We start from the raw sequence: 16,167 nt of genomic DNA on the forward strand, positions 1-16,167 counted from the left end.
AGCATTGACTCTGTTTTCTTTTCCTCCACAACCCAACTAGTTTACTTGTATGAGTTTTTACCCATGGAGACTGCTGAATAACACTGATTTTAGTTGAAATTTTGTCACTTAAGAGCATGAAGTTGCTGATCTTGGTGGCATCCCGTATGAGATCTGGTGATGGAGGCGCTCAGAGAATCCCCATCATGTGGGGAAGTGAGCCAGACCCCGACCTTCTCAGGCCTGGGCTCCTTCCTTTGTTGTGGGAGCCGCAAGATGCTTCATCAGACCCCGGCCATGCGCTTCCTCTGCCAAGTGCCAGGAGGTGTTTGATCAGCAGTCCTTGAGGCCAAAGTGTGACTCCATGAGTAAAATAAAAGCTGTTCTAAATCCAAGGACTATGAGGTACATTCTTCTCCTTTCCAGAGTCATAATATGAAAGCACCGTCACTACCAACTTCACAATGGCTGCACTTACCCACACCTGGCTCAGTAGATGTTCTCAGGGATACTTGAATGCCTGAAATGTGGTTTGTTGACCTCTCATCTAACCCCGTCAAGACTCAGTTTGTTAATAAAATCGAAACAATTATGTTGTTGTGGAGCTCACATATGATAAAGCGCTCTGTAAGCTGTAAGTCACTATTCACGTATCATTTTTTTCTTCCTCTCCAATTCCTTGGGCAAGAGTCTCTTCTTTGGCTACACTTTTATATTTTAGCATCAGGGAGTACTCATATCTTTGCTAAATACTTTTCATCCTTTTGTCTACAAATTAGACGTGTCTGCCTGCTGAGACAAGGCTTCCGGGACGCAGGTTGATGGGCCTCACTTTGCTTGGTGTCCTCTCACGGGTTTGGTGATCTCTCTTATAATTCTCACTTCCAGCTGACCTAGCACCGAGGTGGCATTTCTATGTCTGCTTCACTGCACCTACTGTGTGAATTTCACCTCACTTCTCACTCAGAGGAGCTCATTCTCCTCAGTTGAACTTTACAGAACATCCATTTCATTCTCCTTGGTAATCCTTTATACTGTTCATTGACAAAAGCAAAAGGTCGTTTGGGGAAAGAAGGTGCTGTATAAGGGTCATTTCTGCTGATGCTGCTTCTCATTCTTTTGGATACCTACTCTAAGCATCTGTATTGGCTTTGGGAAGTGCTTTGGGAAGAATTAAAAGTCTCCAACATAAAGCATTCAGAACATTGAGACAGTATCCTGAAGGAAAACAGTAGACAAAGTTGTGTGTTTTTGTTTGATACAGTAATGTGTTTCTGACTCTGACTTGTTCTTCTTTTCCCATCTTCATCCCACTTGAGTTGTTATGTTTTTTAAAAGAAAGGGAAAAAAACTTTGGAAACACATTAAGTGAAAAAAGGGAGAAAGGCCAACTCTAAAGCAATTTCATTAAATTTTGGTCTTTTTAATTGGAAAAAAAATGTTTACAATAAAATATGACTTTAGAAAACATACTCGATTATCTAAGATCTCATCTAGTGGGTCTTCAGTTGAAAGTCATATATTCTAGAACCAACTGTGCAACCTTGGGCATACGAACATAAATCAATCCTCTGCATTTTTCAACACGATGCAGGAAAAACCTTGCTTTCTAGAATAGATACCCAAATTAGAAATATATATGCTGCTGCTAAGTCACTTCAGTCGTGTCCGACTCTGTGCGACCCCATAGACGGCAGCCCACCAGGCTCCCCCGTCCCTGGGATTCTCCAGCCAAGAACACTGGAGTGGGTTGCCATTTCCTTCTCCAATGCATGAAAGTGAAAAGGGAAAGTGAAGTCGCTCAGTCATGTCCGACCCTTAGCATGGACTGCAGCCTACCAGGCTCCTCCATCCATGGGATTTTCCAGGCAAGAGTACTGGAGTGGGGTGCCATTGCCTTCTCTGAGAAATATATATATATATATATATATATATATATATACAGAATTTGATTTTTCTCAAGGAGATGATGTTAAAATTGAGCAAAGCTTTCTAATTATAGAAACTGATGTTCAGTTTTTTGATGAAATGGCCACATATGCTATCTTAAATATTTGAATTGATTTTCATTGGCCATATATCCTATCATCTTAAATATTTGAATTGATTTTTTATTTAAACCTTAATTTAATAGATCATAAGGTAACCAAATATAAAATCATTTGACTTTATTTTTCTTAAGAACTCATTGGACAAGAGGCAGAGAAACTTAGGAAGGGGGCCCAGACCCAACAAAAAAATATCCAGAGTTTCCACAGGATTAGGATCCTGCACAAGAACAGAGGTTGGGGCACGGCAGAAGAGAGTGCAGAAAGGAAGCTGGGGCTCAGAGCTAGTGGAGAAGACAAGTGCTTCTTAAACACCAGAGTCTCCAAGAGCAGGGTGATTTTATAGGATGCCCTTTGCACTGTCTAATGTAAGCTCTACAGTCAATAATAAGATGGTAACTGTTGAACAACCTATATTCTGATACCCCATAATAATACTCCCTATAGGTATCTTGTACACTTAAAACTTCTTTTACATACTTCAAAATGTGTGTTTCCATGAATTATATTCTTATGAAAAATAATTTTAAAATATAATTAGAAAATGTAAAGGTGGTAGAGATAAAGGAGAAGAAATTGTTTGCCCTACTCTAAATAAAATAGTGTGGACTTTGAGAGACAATCAGTAGAAAACAGTAAAGAGGCCAGAAGCAAAGCTCAAAGTATATCAAAATCTGAAATTCAGTAAAGACGACATTTTAAATCAGTAGGGGAAAGCTGATTATTCAACAAATGGAACTGAGTTCATTGTTCTGTTTGGAGGAAAATAAAATCAGAATGTGTACCTCCCAGTACTCCACAAATAGTTTTGAAAAAGTGCAAAGATTTATGTGTAAAATACTAAAGCTATAAAAGTACTAGAAGAAAATATACGATAATTTATTAAAACTAATGTCAGAGTAGAGAAGATTCTTCTAACCTAAACCCAAAAGCTAAGAGGTATTGAGGGAAAGATCGATGGATCTGACTATAAAAAAAGCTAAAAACTCATGTGCAAGCAGAAACAACCCAACATAGAGTTAGTTACTTGGCAAATGACAAACTGGGACAAAATAATTTCAGTACATAAAATAGTAAACATTTAGTGCCCAGGACAGAAGAACTGTACAAAAAAAGATTTTCATGACCCAGATAATAGCAATGGTGTGATCACTCATCTAGAGCGAGACATCCTGGAATGTGAAGTCAAGTGGGCCTTAGGAAACAAAGCTAGTGGAGGTGATGCAATTCCAGTTGAGCTGTTTCAAATCCTAAAAGATGAGTCTGTGAAAGTGCTGCACTCAATATGCCAGCAAATTTGGAACACTCAGCAGTGGCCATAGGACTGGAAAAGATCAGTTTTCAATCCAATCCCAAAGAAAGGCCATGCCAAAGAATGCTCAAACTACCGCACAATTGCACTCATCTCACATGCTAGCAAAGTAATGCTCAAAATTCTCCAAGTGAGACTTCAACAGTATGTCAACCGTGAATTTACAGATGTTCAAACTGGATTTAGAAAAGGCAGAGGAACCAGAGATCAAATCACCAACATCTGCTGGATCATGGAAAAAGCAAGAGAATTCCAGAAAAACATTTACTTCTGCTTTATTGACTATGCCAAAGCCTTTGACTATGTGGATCAAAATAAACTGTGGGAAATTCTTAAAGAGATGGGAATACCAGACCACCTGACCTGCCTCCTGAGAAATCTGTATGCAGGTCAGGAAGCAACAGTTAGAACCAAACATGGAACAACAGACTGGTTCCAAATTGGGAAAGAAGTACGTCAAGGCTGTATATTGTCACCCTGCTTATTTAACTTATGTGCAGAGTACATCATGAGAAATGCCAGGCTGGATGAAGCACAAGCTGGAATCAAGGTTGCTGGGAGAAATGTCAATAACCTCAGATACACAGGTGACACCAATTTTATGGCAGAAAGAGAAGAACTAAAGAGCCTCTTGATGAAAGTGAAAGTGGAGAGTGGAAAAGTTGGCTTAAAGCTCAACATTCAGAAAACGAAGATCATGGCATCTGGTCCTATCTCTTCATGGCAGATAGATGGGGAAACAATGGAAACAGTGAGAGACTTTATTTTGGGGGGCTCCAAAATCACTGCAGAGGGTGCTTCAGCCATGAAAAAGAGTTAAAAGATGCTTGCTCCTTGGAAGAAATATTATGACCAACCTAGACAGCATATTAAAAAGCAGAGACATTACTTTGCCAACAAAGGTCCATCTAGTCAAATCTATGGTTTTTCCAATAGTCATGTGTGGATGTGAGAGTTGGACTCTAAAGAAAGCTGAGTGCTGAAGAACTGATGCTTTTGAACTGTGGTGTTGAAGAAGACTCTTGATAGCCCTTGGACTACAAGGAGATCCAACCAGTCCATCCTAAAGGAAATCAGTCCTGAATATTCATTGGAAGGACTGATGCTAAAACTGAAGCTCCAATACTTTGGCTGCCTGATGTGAAGAACTGACTCATTGGAAAAGACCCTGATGCTCGGAAAGATTGAAGGCAGGAGGAGAATGGGACAACAGAAGATGAGATGGTTGGATGGCATCACTGACTCAATGAACAGGAGTTTGAGCGGGCTCCAGGATTTGGTGATGGACAGGGAAGTCTGGCCTGCTGCAATCCATGGGGTTGCAAAGAGTCAGACATGACTGAGCGACTGAACTAACTAATGCCCTGGACACACAAAAAGCTCTTAAATAGCAATAAGAAAAAGACAGACAACCCAATAATGAGAAGTAACTCAGAGAAGAAGCACAAATAAAAAAAGCAAAGAGGTGATTGATTCTGTTAACAATAAAATAATGAAAATCACAATGAAATATGACCTCTTATTTTTATGAGATCCCTAGAAACAAACACTCTTAATGAGAAAGCAAGCAGGAAACATAATTTAAAAGATAATTTAGCAATTTCACCTTAAGTGTGCCTTTTGCTCCACCCCGAAGTCTACTTCTGGGCTTCCCTGATATCTCAGTTGGTGAAGAATCTGCATGAAATGCAGGAGACCCCTGTTCAATTCCTGGTTTGGGCCGATCCCCTGGAGAAGGGCTAGGCTATCCACGCCAGTATTCTTGGGCTTCCCCTGAGGCTCAGCTGGTAAAGAATCCGCTTGCAATACTGGAAACCTGGGTTTGATCCCTGGGTTGGGAAGATCCCCTGGAGAAGGGATAGGCTACCCACTCCAGTATTCTTGGGCTTCCCCTGAGGCTCAGCTAGTAAAGAATCCGCCTGCAATACTGGAAACCTGGGTTTGATCCCTGGGTTGGGAAGATCCCCTGGAGAAGGGAAAGACTACCCACTCCAGTATTTTGGCCTGGAGAATTCCAGAGTCGGACACGACTGAGTGATTTTCACAACTCTACTTCTAGCCAACTATCCTGTGGAAATCATAACACAGGTTTTATTGAAATAGCAAAGATTTGTAAAGTGTATAAGTGTTTATCAGTGACTACTGATAGTGGTAGGCTGTGCAGAGTTTTTATAAATTAGGATATATATATTCTGCCTTGGAGAAAAGAGTTTATTGTAAGAAAGGATGCATATGTAAGCATGGGAGAAGCAAATGAAAGCATGATTGTATTTTTATCCGGCAGATAACACATGTGTATGCTCATGCAGAACCAGTTGCGTGTATTCTAATAAAGCATGGCAGCAATAGAGATGAACAGGTGGTGAGGGAGGGGCTCGCAGGGGAGGAGTTTGCTGGGTGAGAGACTTTTATTTTAATCCGAACACGCCAAATTGTGCTTTTATTTACAACCAGGTGCCGAAATACAATGGTATGCCATTTTACTCAAGTATCACATGTAAAGTACTGTCTCATTAACCCCTAGATTAGGCCTCACACCTTCTGCTAGAATGGCTGACCTTGAGACAGGGCTCCAGAGCCACCACATGGCGTCTGCTGCATACATTTAATTCCTCTGGATGACTCCTTCCACTTCTTCTCATTTCACAGAAATAATTTCTGTGACATTTTGTTTTTACACAGCACTGAGCCCGAGATTGTCTTCAGTATTTACGAGGGCATTTACAAAGGGAACAGAGCAAATGCAGTTTAGACAGGTCACAATAATTCTCCCAGTCTTTCTGACATCCAGTGTTTCAAGCTTCACCTTTCTTCTACACATACTCAATTAAACTAAAATATGGCACATAAAACGGTGGCAGAAGAATCTGAAAGGTCACCGCAGAGATGAAAATAAAATAACTCCATATAAACCATTCCTATTATGAGTGAATATATTTAGATTTTGTTACAAATAGGAACCCAGCAAAATTATCAGAGCAAAGTAGCACAGACAGAGACATTAAGAACAGCACGAGGGTGCTGGCCAGCCCAGAATGGCTGTGTGTTCACATGATTTTTGTCTTTCTCAGCCTTGAGCTGCCCCGGGAGGGTGGGGGGCGGGGGGCACTGATGCAAGACAAGGGTGTCTGTGCTGTGTGCTCAGTCGTGCCTGCCTCTTTGTGACCCCATGGACTGTAGCCCACCAGGCTCCTCTGTCCATGGGATTCTCCAGGCAAAAATACTGGAGCGAGTTGCCATGCCCTCCTCTGGGGATCTTCCGGCCCAGGGATCAACCCACAACTCTTAGGTCTCTTGCATTGGCGGGCGGGTTCTTTCCCACTAGCGCCACCTGGGAAACCCTGCATATAGTGGAAGCTCAGTAAAGATTTGCTTTTGAAGAATGAAAGCTTCAGATTATTTTATAACTGTGTCCTCACTTAGATTGGTTTTGATTAGTTTCATTTTCCGTGGCCAGAGGATTAGGTCAGTCAATAGGTCAGTAGCAAAAGAAACTTGCCCATACCCAGGAAAGTCATAGGGGCTCTTTGTGTATACAGAGGAGGCCCTTGCCTTTCCCGCTCACAGAAGTGACGTATCATGACAGCCTCATCCTTTGGATATCCGTCCTGTCACCTGAACACCACGTGCCTATCAAAAGCCCACTTGTATCTGAAATGCATACTAAGCCTGGTGAAAGCCAGCCGATTGTTTTTTAAATTAAGAGATCATGTTTAAGTGTTATGTCTTTTGTTTCTTCCCAGAGGTATATATTTTAATGTCTCACTTGCTTTCATAACCCATCTCATAACATGAGGTTTTAGAATATGTGCTCTGTATTTTTTTTATTATTCCTTTGTTCCTTGATTGTAATTTATTATTTTTTTCAGAGAACTTTGAAATTTTCAACTTGCAGGAGGTTTTTGAATTTAAAGTGTAATTGTTCTAAAATACCAAAATCGCTGAGATTATCTGAAGAAGATGGTTCTATATACTCAGAAAAGCCACTTAAAATTGGATAAAATTGAGGAATTAGAGCAAAAGCTCCATTCCCAGGATATTAATCTAGGCTTTCTTTGAAACAAGACGCAGGGCTGAGAAACTGCCCTCGGTTGTAAATGGAGAATGAGTTTAAACATCCTCCTGAAGAATTATAATTTAGTTCTAGTCAGGAGTAACTGAGCAAGAGGAAACCTGGTTACTCTAAGGCTCTAAGAGTGTTAGGAAGAGAAACACAAATACCTTCAACCACTGTGGTCTGGCTCTTTAAGTTCTGGTGTTCTCAGGGGAACTGATGGCTCGATTATGGATGTCCATCATGGAGGAAATGAATTTAGGATTTTTTTGTCATTCCTCTTGTCTGCAAGCCAAGCTTCTTAAAAAATCAAGCTATATACTTTCAAGTTGCATAACTTAATTTACCACTGAAATGGAACATAAAGTGATTGATGCAGTGGCCCTTGGGCTCTGAGACTTTGAACCCTCGAGGTCACGTACATGGATTGTGGAAGATTCGCGTGATTCACGCCCTGAGAATAATCATACACAAAGTCTCAAGACTGTCGTTAGCCAAAATTGTGTACAGACTATGCAAAACTAATGGGAAAATTTCCAACTCAATATGGATTTTGGATACATTTATCTCATGGAAAGCTATTTTTGTCCATATCATCAAATTTCCAGAAGTAATAAATCTTTCAGTATGTTTTAAAGAACCTATCATTGAAAAACCTCACTGATAAAATTTGATAGACATTTCTTACCATCTGCTTTTTTAGTAGACACTTAGATGGTATGTATTAAATGTTAAATATAAGAGAATTCTCAATGTTCTAAAAATAGTTTAAAATGTTGAGGAAAATATTTTCTTACCTCCGTATAAGGTTCTGGTAGCTCCATCTCCAATGGTTTCTTAAAGTACATCCTTGGATAAACAGCTTTAGAATCACCACACTTATTTAAACGTGGAATACCCAAGGCCTCACCCATTCCTTGAGTGAGAATCTCAGGGCAGGTGGGGCTAAGAATCTGGAATTTGTGCTTTAATTCTCCAAGTAATTTTTATCCACACCCAAATTTGAGAACCACTACTTTAAGATCATATCATTAATGATTTTGGAGTCAGATTTAGTCCCATCATAGGAAGCGGTCATCTGTATGTGTCTGGGTTTATGGTAAACTTCAGGTGAGAGATAATGCGTGTGTACCACTGGGCCAAAGATGAGCAGGTGAGGGAGACAGGTGTGATTCTACAGCCCCCATCCCAGTCCAAAAACTTAGCAGTCCCATATTTGGTCAGAAATAATCCTATTGTTGGCCTATTGCTCATTCTAAATAGTATCAGTGTTTCGAAATTATGACCATTCCTTATGGTTAGAGGTTGCACAGTGTTCTGCATCCAGGGGCTGCCAGGTCTTAGAGATAAGCAAGTGCTGTCCTGATCAGCAACCTCTGGTCTTCCTGCTGACCACAAGACGGCATGGCAGTGGCCAGGGGCACAGACTCTGCCCCCTACCCTTGGTCGAGTTCCTCCAGCCTCACTGCACCTCAGTTTCCTCATCCACAAAATGGGGCTAACAGTACCTACCGTAGAGGTGTCCTTATGACGATTAAGTGGATTTATAGCTATAGAATGCTTGAAACAGCGCTTGGCAAATAGTAAACACTCTATAAGTGCTTGTTGAAAAAGTAACAACTCAAGGAAAGGTGGTTATTCTAGTAAACTAAGGCACAAAGAGAAGAATGAAGGGCTCATCACCAATCTGGAACGGGCATCATCCTTCAAAGAAAGATGGAACGTCTTTTGTCTTGTAACTGCTCCTAGGAAACTAGTCAAACAAAAGAACTGAAAGGAGAAATGCGAAAGACAAAATAAGCAGTGTCTTAGATAAGGAGTCAGAGAACAATGAAAAGATGGAGTTGTATAGTTTCTTAACCACAGAGTTACTTGTGCATATCTTGATTATGTATATTTCATCAGGATGAAGGGTGGTTGTATTTGTAGGGGTGCTTATACAAAGTTAACCCACAAAATTGGATATTATGCCACCCCAACCTGTGTCTGTGACCTCAGCCCTCAGTTTGTCTTTAGGGGCAAACTTCTGCATGCTTCCTTTTATTTTCCCTCCTCCCCTCACCCTAAAATTCTCAATAGTGAATTTTGCCCACTATTCCTTTGCTATGTCATCCTTCCTTCTTTTTTCTCTCATTATCGCTCTTGATACTCTATTTCAAGTGCCAGCCACTAATCTCAACTGGGACTTTCCAGGTGGGTCTTCTGGTAAGGAACTCGCCTGCCAATGCAGGAGATGCAGGAGACAGGTTCGATCCCTGGGTCGGGAAGATCCCCTGGAGGAGGGCATGGCAGCCCTCTCCAGTATTCTTGCCTGGACAATCCAGTGGACAGAGGAGCCTGGTGGGCTACAGTCCATGGGGTCGCCAAGTCGGACATGACTGAACGCACATGCAATCTCAACTACTTTAGCAAGCTCCTAACCAGCATCTCACAGACCCCACCACCTTCGCCATTTTTCTGTCAAAACCTGTCACTGACTCCCCTGCAATAATGTCAAAACTTTGTTAGGTGGTTTGCAAAGTTATTTCCACGTGGGTCACACTTGCTGCATGGCAGCATCATCTCCCACCAGTGGTCCTCTACACCCGTGTCTTCACCTCCTAGAGCCAAGCTTCCACTACACTCAGGAGGCACTTCCCACACGCCTTTCCCCACAGAGTGTCCTGTGCCTGGAATTCTGTTCTGATGTGGACCGGAGTCATAAGGGAAGCTTCCCTCAGACAGAAACATTGCAGGAGGCGGGTACTGGGTTGGAAAGTGTCCCCCAAATTTTGCATCCTCCCCAGGAGCTCAGGATGTGACCTTATTAGGAAATAGAGTTTGAGGATATTATTAGTTACAATGAGGTCCGACTGGTGTAGGGTGGGCCCTTAATCAGTGTGGCCAGTGTCCTTAAAGAAGAGGAGACAGGCAGAGACAGCCACACCCTGAAGGAAGAGCCCTCCATGGAGATGGAGGAATAGATTAGAATGATGCTTCTACAAATTGGGGGTGGCCGGTGACCCTAGAATTTGGAGAGAGGCATAAAACAGATGCTTCCCTTAGCTCTCTCAGAGAGAGCGTGGCTCAGCTTACACCTTGATTTTAGACTGTGAGATAACACATTTTTGTTGTTTCAAGTCACCAAGTTAGTGATCCGTTTTTACTGTGGCCCTAGGAAACTAATCCAGTGGGTGTGGAACGCTGTGTTCTCATTGTGAAGTGGAGCGGTGCCGCCCTCTGACCTCACGTAGGTGTGGTGGGGATCCACTGAGATGAGAGATGCAAGTGTTATTTGACAAGTAAAAGTCTACACAAAGGGTGATGTAAAGTTCTTACTTTCCGAAAATCCTTTCATCCCCTTGCATAATCCCTACCACCAAACTTTGCTAATGGTATGTGCTCAGTAAACTTTTTCAATGTTTTCTTTTAATTTATTATTTTAATGTTTTGCATCAGTTGTGTCTTAAAAGACTCACAACTTAGATACAGAGAACGCAGTATTCAGACTACTGTCTAATCATTTGCATGCAGCTTTTACTGTATCTAGTGTTATTTCAGAAAGACATGGTTTGGTTTGTCCATTAAATATAAGTAATAGATTGCTGCTGCTGCTGCTAAGTTGCTTCAGTTGTGTCTGACTCTGTGCGACCCCATAGACAGCAGCCCACCAGGCTCCCCCGACCCTGGAATTCTCCAGGCAAGAACACTGGAGTGGATTGCCATTTCCTTCTCCAATGCATGAAAGTGAAAAGTGAAAGTGAAGTTGCTCAGTAGTGTCCAACTCTTAGCGACCCCATGGACTGCAGCTCACCAGGCTCCTCCATCCGTGGGATTTTCCAGGCAAGAGTACTGGAGTGGGGTGCCATTGCCTTCTCCGAAGTAATAGATTAGATTATAATATTCTACAGTATATTCATTTTTAATCTACTGTGAAAGAAAGTGAAGTTACTCAGTCATGTCCAACTCTTTGCGACCCCATGGACTCTAGCCTCCCAGGCTCCTCTGTCCACGGGATTCTCCAGGCAAGAATACTGGACTGGGTTGCCATGCCCTCCTCCAGGGGGTCTTCCCAACCTAGGAATCAAACCCAGGTCTCCTGCATTGCATGCAGATTCTTTACTGTCTGAGCCAGCAGGGAATCCCCTCATCTACTAAGGAAGTTAAATCTCTATGTATTTAAAAATAAGATTGATTTAAGATAAAAATGTTTAATTGTTTTCACAAATACGGCTGGCTTTATGCTACCTACTAGAAATCTAATAAATGTATATTTTATTTTAAGATGATTGTTTCAGTGGTATTCATTTGAATGGGTTCATCAATAAATTTATCAATCAACTACTCCAACAGTAGAACAAACTTCCCAGTCTGAGAACAAAATAAAATGGTCTCTTGCAAAGAAAAGAAGAATCTGAATACTGGGAGTCATTATTTATGAACTGAATGAGAACAAATTTCCCTTTTGATACCCAACTTCTATTTGAAGTAAAACAACTCGAGTATTATTCCTTCTATATTACTTTTCCTCTAAGACTCATTAAGCAGTTTGCCTGTGCCCTGTGATTAATACAGCCTTATAATAATTCAGCAGAGCTGATGGCAGTCCCCAGTTGGAGAAAGAAACCACACCTGGGAAGTTACAGGCCACGAGCAGATCCAGGGGGAAAACCTGTGCCTTCTGTCGCCACGCACTCTAAGACGTCCTTGGCAGGAACTATACTCAACTGATAAATTACTTCTGGGCTCCTAGTGGCCTTTATTAAGTCCAGAAGAAAAACACCTATGTAACTCTTAATTGTGTTTAGTATCAATTTGGATTCTCGGGAGTCAGGGCAAAAGCTCTGTTTTCAGGAGAAATTTAAATAATATCAATTGGGAAATATAATTGTAAAAGTTGTTCTCTAGAATTAGTGAAAAAGAAAGGTAATGGGGGTTGGGGAGAGTAATTTCTGGGTAATTTTCATTGGCTCCTTTTGTCCGTATGACATCTATGTTGAGCAAGTCAGTTAGGTTAAGCTAGGCTGCATAAAGTAACAGAACGCTGCTAAATTTCAGTAGCTAAAGAAACAGTTCAGTTCAATTCAGTTCAGTCGCTCAGTCGTATCCGACTCTTTGTGACCCCATGAATTTCAGCACGCCAGGCCTCCCTGTCCATCACCAACTCCCGGAGTCTACCCAAACCCATGTCCATTGAGTCGGTGATGCCATCCAACCACCTCATCCTCTGTCGTCCCCTTCTCCTCCTGCCCTCAACCTTTCCCAGCATCAGGATCTTTTCCAGTGAGTCAGCTCTTCGCATCAGGTGGCCAGAGTATTGGAGTTTCAGCTTCAATATCAGTCCTTCCAATGAACACCCAGGACTGATCTCCTTTAGGATGGACTGGTTGGGTCTCCTTGCTGTCCAAGGGACTCTCAAGAGTCTTCTCTAACACACAGTTCAAAAACATCAATTCTTCGGCTCTCAGCTTTCTTTATAGCCCAATTCTCACATCCATACATGACCACTGGAAAAACCATAGCCTTGACTAGATGGACCTTTGCTGGCAAAGTAATGTCTCTGCTTTTTAATATGCTGTCTAGGTTGGTCATAACTTTCCTTCCAAGGAGCAAGAGTCTTTTAATTTCATGACTGCAATCACCATCTGCAGTGATTTTGGAGCCCAGAAAAATAAAGTCTGACACTGTTTCCACTGTTTTCCCATCTATTTGCCATGAAGTGATGTATGTTTACTTATTTTTCAGGTTAATAGGTCACTGCTGGTCAGGTTCAGATGAGGTGGGAGAAGAGAAGGACTCGGGTCTATGTAGTTGCAGGGACTTTTGCTAGTGGGTCCCTACAATTGTGGCCTTGTCATAGTCTTTTTTTCAACTGAAGTATAGTTGCTATACAATATTGTATGTTACAGGTATACAGTATAACAATTCACAATTTTGAAATGTCATACTCTGGAAAAGGTCAGTTTTCATTTCATTCCCAAAGAAAGGCAATGTCAAAGAATGCTCGAACTATCGCACAATTGCACTCATCTCACACGCTAGTAAAGTAATGCTCAAAATTCTCCAAGCCAGGCTTCAGCAATATGTGAACCGTGAACTTCCTGATGTTCAAGCTGGTTTTAGAAAAGGCAGAGGAACCAGAGATCAAATTGCCAACATCTGCTGGATCATGGAAAAAGCAAGAGAGTTCCAGAAAAACATCTATTTCTGCCTTATTGACTATGCCAAAGCCTTTGACCATGTGGATCACAATAAACTGTGGAAAATTCTGAATGAGGTGGGAATACCAGACCATCTGACCTGCCTCCTGAGAAATCTATATGCAGGTCAGGAAGCAACAGTTAGAACTGGACAGGGAACAACAGGTTGGTTCCAAATAGGAAAAGGAGTACCTTAAGGCTATATATTGTCACCATGCTTATTTAACTTATATGCAGAGTACATCATGAGAAACACTGGGCTGGAAGAAGCACAAGCTGGAATCAAGATTGCTGGGAGAAATATCAATAACCTCAGATATGCAGATGACACCACCCTTATGGCAGAAAGTGAAGAAGAACTAAAGAGCCTCTTGATGAAAGTGAAAGAGGAGAGTGAACAAGTTGGCTTAAAGCTCAACATTCAGAAAATTAAGATCATGTCATCCGGTCCCATCACTTCACGGCAAATAAATGAAGAAATAGTGGAAACAGTGGCAGACTTTATTTTTGGGGCCTCCAAAATCACTGCAGATGGTGACTGAAGCCATGAAATTAAAAGATGCTTATTCCTTGGAAGGAAAGTTATGACCAACCTACACAGCATATTAAAAAGCAGAGACATTAATTTGCCAACAAAGGTCCATCTAGTCAAGGCTATGGTTTTTCCAGTGGTCATGTATGGATGTGAGTGAGAGTAAAACTATAAAGAAAGCTGAGAGCCGAAGAATTGATGCTTTTGAACTGTGGTGTTGGAGAAGACTCTTGAGAGTCCCTTGGACCGCAAGGAGATCCAACCAGTCCATCGTAAAGGACATCAGTCCTGGGTGTTCATTGGAAGGACTGATGTTGAAGCTGAAACTGCAATACTTTGGCCATCTGATGTGAAGAGCTGACTCCTTTGAAAAGACTCTGATGCTGGGAAAGATTGAGGCCAGGAGGAGAAGGGGACGACAGAGGATAAGCGGGTTGGATGGCATCACTGACTCAATGGACATGAGTATGAGCAAGCTCTGGGAGTTGGTGATGGACAGGGAGGCCTGGCGTGCTGTAGTCCATGGGGTCACAAAGAGTTGGACACGACTGAGCTAATGAACTGACTGAACTAACATGTAACACTTACCACGATGTCCGCACTTCACAAGCCCACCCGAATTCTATCTCCACTAGGCACAGCAAGCCCTTGGGAATGGGCACCCAGGAGGGGCAGGAGGACACACTTTCCTCCGTCCCCTCTGCGCACGCACACGCTCCATTGTCCCATCACTCCAATTCCAGGGCACAGACTCTGAGATAATGTCATTAAGAGTTTGAAGATGAAAAAAGCACAACATTGAAGCAAACACAAGGCCCTCCAGAGCGCAGGGCCCTGCGCAGAATCACAAGGCGCACACCAGGAAGCCCGCCCTGCTCCGGAGGAAGATCTCCCTCATTGCTTTCGGAAAAAGAAACTGGTAGATTAAAGCAGTCAGATTACCAGATTCATAAATCCATTTCAGTGTTAAGGAACATAGAGGCTGAGGTCACTGACGACAAAGACCAACACTGTAGTCTAAAGCACCGATAACTGTTGGATGAGCCATCAATTTATAGTGACTTTAAGGGGGAAAAATATTAATGTACATCTTGTTGTAAGGTGTGCATCTTTAACATCAAAAAATATAAAATGCAACTAAGCTGCTGCTGCTGCTCTTTGCAACCACACGGACTGTAGCCTACAGGCCTCTCCGTCCATGGGATTTTTCCAGGCAAGAGTACCGGAATGGGGTGCCATTGCCTTCTCCAAATGCGAGCAAGGGATCCTTCAGTTCCTAGAATTTCAGTGTAGCTTGTGTTTTCCTATTACGTTACTCCCTCATAATAACAATGGATTAGTGTTTCCCTTTAAAAGTTGATATTTCAAGCATTCAGAAAAATATAAACAGGAAATGAATACCTGTATACTCATCAAACAATTTTATCAAATCTTTACAGTTTCCCATGTTTATTCCAAGATTCTTAAAGAAAATGGAGAAGGGAATGGCAGCCCACTCCAGTCTTCTTGCCTAGAGAATCCCATGGACAGAGGATTCTGGTGGGCTACTGTTCACGGGGTCACAAAGAGTCGGACACAACTGAGTGACTAAGCACTTAAAGGAAAAAGCCTTTCAGGTAACATCAACACCCTCTGGGAACCTCTCTTCTAATTGCATTACCTTTCTTCTCTCCTCGGAGGTTTCCTGAAATCAACATTTATCAGAACATATATCCATACCATAAACAATGTATTTTCCATGTTTTCATATTTGATATATAGAGAGTAACGGATTACATATCATTCTGCAATATGCTTTCTCATGCATCATTATTATTTTTGAGATCTGTATGCTTCATGTGGTTCCTAGTTAATTCATTTTAATTATTGAAGTATGTATATTGCATAAAGATACCCCTGGGGACCCCTCTTCTAATTGCATTACCCTTCTTCTCTCCATGGAGGTTTCCTGAAATCAACATTTATTAGAACATATATCCATACCATAAACAATGTATTTTCCATGTTTTCATATTTGATATATAGAGAGTAACGGATTACATATCATTCTGCAATACGCTTTC

General features: G+C 41.7%; 1 protein-coding gene and 1 long non-coding RNA gene across 2 annotated transcripts in view; one reads left to right on the forward strand and one right to left on the reverse strand.

Moving 5' to 3' along the window:
- LOC129620243 (uncharacterized) overlaps positions 1-8,268 on the reverse strand; it is a 30,570-nt gene extending 22,302 nt beyond the window's left edge. Inside the window, exon 1 of the long non-coding RNA XR_008698455.1 lies at positions 8,191-8,268. This is a non-coding gene — a long non-coding RNA (uncharacterized LOC129620243). The remainder of the gene's footprint in view (positions 1-8,190) is intronic.
- PACRG (parkin coregulated) overlaps positions 1-16,167 on the forward strand; it is a 540,505-nt gene that overhangs the window by 341,778 nt on the left and 182,560 nt on the right. The window lies entirely within an intron of this gene.

The sequence above is a fragment of the Bubalus kerabau genome, chromosome 9 (assembly GCF_029407905.1).
Source record: "Bubalus kerabau isolate K-KA32 ecotype Philippines breed swamp buffalo chromosome 9, PCC_UOA_SB_1v2, whole genome shotgun sequence".
NCBI classification, from domain to species: domain Eukaryota; kingdom Metazoa; phylum Chordata; class Mammalia; order Artiodactyla; family Bovidae; genus Bubalus; species Bubalus kerabau.